The sequence below is a fragment of the Pteronotus mesoamericanus genome, unplaced genomic scaffold, assembly GCF_021234165.1.
Source record: "Pteronotus mesoamericanus isolate MK-2021 breed Mesoamerican mustached bat unplaced genomic scaffold, CSHL_Meso_final scaffold_651, whole genome shotgun sequence".
Lineage (NCBI taxonomy): Eukaryota > Metazoa > Chordata > Mammalia > Chiroptera > Mormoopidae > Pteronotus > Pteronotus mesoamericanus.
The window spans coordinates 15587938-15595047 of NW_026555325.1; positions in this window are offsets into that span (position 1 = coordinate 15587938).

A 7110-nucleotide genomic window follows, 5' to 3' on the forward strand; every position below is an offset into this window, starting at 1 on the left:
AAAAAAACATAGAGTACAAAATTATATAAAGTAAAGATAAACATAGACATTCTAATGTTAATCTAGAACTATGCCCTCTAGGGATGAAAGAGAGCTCTATCTATTTTTTCTGGCCTATCCATGTTCTCTTCTGTGGAAGAATAAACTGATGTCCTGGTTTATTGGTAGGTTCTTATCACATGCCTTGCACATAGTAAGTGCCCAATAAATGTTGGCTATTATTATTTGTCAATTATTACCATAGTTTGCATTTTATTACAGTCTTTGCTCTTTGTATTAGATTGAAATATCAAAATATTGCAAAGCTTCTGAAATCAGATATTAGTCAGTCTAAGAATTTATGAATCAATAGGAGTTTGACTAGAAGCCTGCATAACTGACTACAAAGCAAAGCAGGAAATACAGTTCAGTACCAATAGCAATGCTTCAGATGATGCTTTCCTAAATATCAAAGCACAGCAGTATCATGTCAGGAGACCAGAGGGGATTTGATGGGGAAGATGGCATTGTAACAGAGTTTTTGTTGTTGCAGTTGACTTGATTTTATTAACTATTTTAATCAAATTACATCTGCACATTGTTTAAGAAACAAATAGCTTTGCAAGGCTTATTACTAAAATCAGCATGCCCTGTTCCCATTGTTCCTCTATTTTTTTCCTCCCTAGGGACAATTATTTTAATTCTTTTAGCTGAATCTTTTGTTATTAATCTCCACACATTTACCAAAAGGTCTATATTGCGCTTTACTGATTTTTTCAACCATAGGCACTATCTGTTAAGTTAGCACTTTGGAAAATGAGGTTTAGCTCTCTTTCATATAAACCCCCATTCCCGTCAGACACAGACTTCATCCCCCAATTTTCTACTCTGCTAATGAAGTTCTATTTATGTAGTTCAGAATTCAGTGTTTACATTATTATAATTAGCAAAACACTATTCACAGCTAAAACCCATATATTATGATTATTTTTTTGTTTCCTGCACAAAAGTTTGTTTTACTGGGAATTGATATTTCTCTCTCTCTCTCTCTCTGTTTTTTCCTTCCTTGGTTTAATTTTTCTAGACGAGCAGAAACCAGCAGACCTTCTTCCTGCAATGATGGAAATGCTCTATACCAGCACCATGCAATATGGTAGCTACTAGCCACATGTGGCTATCAAGCATTCAAAATGTGATTAGTGTGACCACAAAACAGAGTTTTTATATATTTTTTTATTTAATTTAAATTTAAATAGCCACATGTGGCTGGTGGCTATAGTGTTGAGGAGCACAATTCTAGACATTATCACTAAGTACTAAAACTTTCTGTTTGAATCTGTTCTGGTACTTTTCAAAGACATTAAGTAGCATTCTACAGTTGTATCCATTTCATCTTAAATCTCTCAAGAAGACTTTTGTTCCATCTGGACTAGTTTCTCTATAGCTGGTGCTCAGCTATCGATTCTGCTTCACTGTCATTCTGGGAATAATGCAGATTTAATATGAAAAAATTTTAATTCCTTTATTTAATGAATATTTGAGTATGTACGGTGTACCAAGCCCTCTTCTAGGTGCTTCTTTCACACAGCAGACACTACTAGTTGAATAAGCAATATGGACACTCAATTTCTTGCTTATTAACAGAAACACAATTTAGTTTGGAACAGAAATATGCTCATTTAAAAAATACACTCAATTCCCTAAGAGTGACACTGTCAATAGATTTAAGTGCAATTCTAGGGAATAAGGCTTCTGGGAAAAATATGATTTGGCTGATAAGCAAGGTCAGATTCAGCTGGCATGTACTGTTTTCTTCTTGCCTTTCTTCCCTTCTCCATTGCTGCAATGCAGATGTGATGTCTGGGGCAGAGCAGTCATCTTGAGACTATGAGGGTATGTGTTAAACACTGAGAATGGTAAAGCTAGAAGAGGCCTTCCTATAATGATTTCTTTAATTATTTTATCATTTAATAAGTTTAATATATAATTGTACAAATAATATAGCGATTATTTACAATTTCCCATTTTGAATTTATTCTTGTGTGTGGTGTAAGAAGGTGGTCTAGTTTCATTTTTCTGCACATATCTGTCCAATTTTCCCAACATCATTTATTGAATAAATTCTCTTTAGCCTACTGTATGTGCTTGTATCCTCTGTCTGATATCAACTGATGATAAACATGTGGGTTTATTTCTGGGATCTCTATTCTGTTCCATTGATCTATGTATCTGTTTTTATGCTGGTACCATGCTGTTTTGATTACTATGGCATTATAGTATAGTTTGATATTAGGTAGCATGATTCCTCCAACTTTATTTGTCTTTCTCAGCATTGCTGTTGCGATGTGGGGCCTTTTGTGGTTCCATATAAATTTTTGAAATATTTGTTCTAGTTCTGTGAAATACATCATTAGAATTTTGATAGGAATTACATTAAATCTATAGATTGCTTTGGGTAATATGGACATTTTAATGATGTTAATTCTTCCTATCCATGAACAGAGTATATGCATAAAAATCGCAGAACACATAGGCTGCAAAATCAGGGACATAGCCCATAGCAATATTTTATCAGATAGATCTCCCCAGGCAAGGGAAACAAAAGAAAAAAGAAACAAATAGGACTACAACAAACTAAAAACTTTTTGCACAGCAAAGGAAAACATCAACAAAATAAAAAGACAACCCACAGAATGGGAGAACACATTCACCAATATGACTGATAAGGAGTCAATATCTAAAATATATAAAGTACTTACAAAACTCAACACCAAAAGAACCCAATTAAAAAATGGGCAAAGGACCTGAATAGACACTTGTTTAAAGAGAACATACAGATGGCCAATAGACACATGAAAAGATGCTCAACATCACTAATCATCAGAGAATGGCAAATTAAAACCACAATGAAATTCCATCTCACACCTTTCAGGGTACCTATAATCAATAAATTAACAAACAGCAAGTCCTGGTGAGGATGTGGAGAAAGAGGAACGGTTGGGAATGCAGACTAGTGCTGCCACTCTGGAAAGCAGTATGGAAATACATCAAAAAATTAAAAATGGATCTGCCTTTCGACTCAGCGATCTCACTTCTGGGAATATATCGAAAGGAATCCAAAGCACTAATTTGAAAGAACGTAACCACCCTTATGTTTATTGCAGTGTTATTTACAATTGTCAGGATATGGAAGCAGCCTAAGTGTCCATCAGTAGATGAATGGATGAAACAACTATGGGACATTTACACAGCGGAACACTGCTGAGCTGTAAAAAAGAAGGAAGTTTTATGCTTTGCGACAGTGTGGATGGGCCAGAAGAACATTATGCTAAGTGAAATAAGCCAGCTAGAGAAAGACAAATAGCATATGATTTCATTCATATGTGTAATCTAATAGACGAACCAAACAAGCAAAATAGAGACAGACTTACAGATAGATAGCAGGGTGACAGCTAAGTGAGGGTGATGAGGGGGTGGAGGGATTGAGTAAAAAAGAAAAAGGACTAATGGACATGGACAACTGTGTGGTGGTTGCTGGGAGGAGAGGGGTATAAAGGGACTAAATGGTAATTTTAAAAATGCAATAAATATTAATAAATAAAAAATAATATTTCCCTGCATATTAATTTTTTTATTTTTCACTTTACCAATTACTAATAAAGTTGGTTATTTATTCATATTATCCCTTCCTTCCAGCTTCAACACTACATATTGAATGAATTGAATTTGAAATGCCACTTGTAACATATATTGAATTAATATGTATGTCTGTTTCTCATCTCGTGTTTTTTCTTGTTTTGTTTTCTTTACACCTAGGTTTTGTTTTTTACTTTACTTGATTTTGTTTTATTGTGAAGTATAATATACATAAAACAATATAAAACTTATGTGTACAATTTAGTGAATGGTGGTAAAATGAGCATCTATATCAGTACCACTCAAGTATCGAAGAGTCATCTCTATCCTGACCTTGACAGCAATAATTTTCCTTAGTTTTATTTTCAGTTTTATCACCCATGTATGCATACCTAAACAATATAGTTTAGCTTTGTCTATTTTTAAATTTTGTATAATAGGTTCATACTGTATGAATCAAACATACTGTTACAATCATGTTTGTTGGTTATTATTACTATATAATATTCCACATATGACTCTACTTCCATTTATCCATTCTGCTGTTGAGGGACAATTGACTATTTCCAGTGTTTGTCAATTAGGAACAAAAATGAAATGAACATTCTTGAACATGTATCATGTGCTCACAGTCAACTAAATGATCAGAGTATGTAAGTAAAAGTGAACATTATAGGTTAAGGAATATAGTTATCAACTTTATTAAATAATGCTACCTGCTTTGGAGTGTTTGTACCAATTTATACTTTCTTTTTTTTAATAAAAATACAAACAATATAATTATTATTTTTTAATTCTTTTAAATTATTCAAATACATCTGCCTCCTTTTTCCTGCCACCACGTTTCCCTGCCCCATCCACCACCACCTCCTACCCTCAAACCTTCCCCATTTTGGCTTTGTCCATGGGTCCTTTATGCATGTTCCTTGATTTGACCCTTCCCCTTCTTTCCCCCCGCTATCCCCTCCTCCTTCCCTTTTATTACTGTCAGTTTCTTTTTTCTTTCAATGTTGCTGGTTATATTTTCCTTGCTTGTTTGTTTTGCTGATTAGGTTCCACTTATAGGTGAGATCACATGGTATTTCTCTTTCAACCCCTGGCTTATTGCACTGAGCATAATGTTCTCCAGTTCCATCCATTGCTGTCATGAAGGGCAGTAGCTCTTTCTTTCTGCTGTGCTGTATTCCATTGTGTAAATGTTTTTTGATCCATTCATTTACTAATGGGCACTTAGGTTGTTTCCAGCACTTGGCTGTTGTAAATTGTGCTGCTATAACCATTGGGGTGCATAGGTTCTTTTGAATTGGTGTTTTGAGATTCTTAGGGTATAATCCCAGCAGTGGAATCACTGGATCAAAAGGCAGTTCCATTTTTAGCTTTTTGAGGAAATTCCAAACTGTTTCCCATGATAGCTACACCAGTCTGCATTCCCACCAACAGTGTACTAGGGTTCCCTTTTCTCCACAACTTTGCCAGCACTTGTTGTTTGTTTATTTGTTTATGATGGCCATTCTGACCAGTGTGAAGTGGTATCTCATTGTGGTTTTAATTTGCATCTCTCTGATGGCTAGTGATGATGAGTATCCTTTCATATGTCTCTGGGCCCTATTTATGTCCTCCTTGGAGAAGTGTCTGTTCAGGTCCTTTACCCATTTTTTAGTTGGATGGTTTGTCTTCCTGGAGTAGAGTCATGTGAGTTCTTTATATATTTTGGAGATCAAAATACTCGAGGTAGCATTGGCAAATATACTTTCCCATACTATTGGTTCCCTTTTCATTTTGCTGATGTTTTCTTTAGCTGTGCAGAAGCTTCTTATTTTGATGAAGTCCTATTTGTTCATTTTTCCTTTATGTCCCTTCCTCTAAGGGACATATTGGTGAAAATATTGCTGCATGGGATATCGGAGAGTTTCTTGCCTATGTTCTCCTCTAGGACTTTCATGGTGTCACAACTTATATTTAAGTCTTTTGTCCATCTTGAATTTATTTTTGTGTATAGTGTAAGTTGGTGGTCGAGTTTCAATTTTTTTGCATGTAACTGTCAAGCTCTCCCAACACCGTTTGTTGAAGAGGCTATTTTTTTCCATTTTATGCTTCTTCCCCCTTTGTCGAATGTTAATTGACCATAGTGACATGAGTTTATTTCTGGGCTCTCTCTTCTGTTCCATTGATCTATGTGTCTGTTTGTATGCCAATACCAAACTGTTTTGATTACAGTGGCCTTGTAATATAGTTTGATGTCAGGTATTGTGATCTGTCCTATTTTGTTCTTCTTAATCAAAATTGCTGCAGCTATTCAGGGTCGTTTATGGTTCCATATAAATTTTTGAATTGTTTGTTCTATATCTGTGAAATATGTCATTGGTATTTTAATAGGATTGTGTTGAATCTGTAAATTGCTTTGGGTAGTATGGACACTTTGACGATGTTAATTATTCCAATCCATGAACACGGTATATGCTTCCATTTATTTGTGTCTTGCTTAATTTCTTTCTTCAGTGTTGTGTAGTTTTCTGTGTACAGGTCTTTTACTTCCTTGGTTAAGTTTATTCCTAGGTACTTTATTTTTCTTGTTGCTATAGCAAATGGGATTTTCCCCCTGATTTCTGAGTCTGATATTTCATTGTTGGTGTATAAAAATGCCTTTGGTTTCTGAATATTGACTTTGTATCCCACTGTTTTGTCTAATTCACTTATTAGGTAGAGTAGTTTTTTTGGTGGAGTCTAAGGGGTTTTCTATGTACACTATCATGTCATCTATAAGCAAGGATAATTTTACTTCCTCCTTTCCAATTTGAATGCCTTTTATTTCTTTTTCTTGTCTGGTCACTGTGGCTAGGACTTCCAATACTATCTTGAATAGAAGTGGTGAAAGCGGACATCCTTGTCTTGTTCCTGATATTAGTGGGAAGGCTTTTAATTTTTGCCTGTTGAGTATGATGTTGGTCATTATTATGCCGAGGTATGCTCCCTTTTTCCCACTTTACTGAGTGTTTTTATCATAAATGAATACTGTACCTTATCAAATGCTCATGTGGTTTTTATCTTTCCTTTTGTTTATGTGATGTATTACATTTATTGACTTGAAAATATTGAACCACCCTTGAATCCCTGGGATGAATCCCCCTTGATAGTGGTGGATGATCCTTTTAATGTACTGTTGGATGTGTTTTGCTAATATTTTGTTGAGGATTTTATCATCTATGTTCATCAGCAAAATTGGCCTGTAGTTTTCTTTCTTGGTTGTGTCATTATCTGGTTTTGGGATTAGGATGATACTGGCCTCATAAAAAGAGTCTGGGAGTCTTCCCTCTTCTTAGATTTTTTGCAATAGTCTGGGAAGGACAAAGGTTAGCTTTTCCTTAAATGTTTTGTAAAATTCTCCTGTGAAACCATCTGGTCGAGGGCTTTTGTGTGTCAGGAGTTTTTTTATTACTGCTTCAATTTCACCAGCTGTTATTGGTCTGTTCAGGCTTTCTGCTTCTACTTCATTCA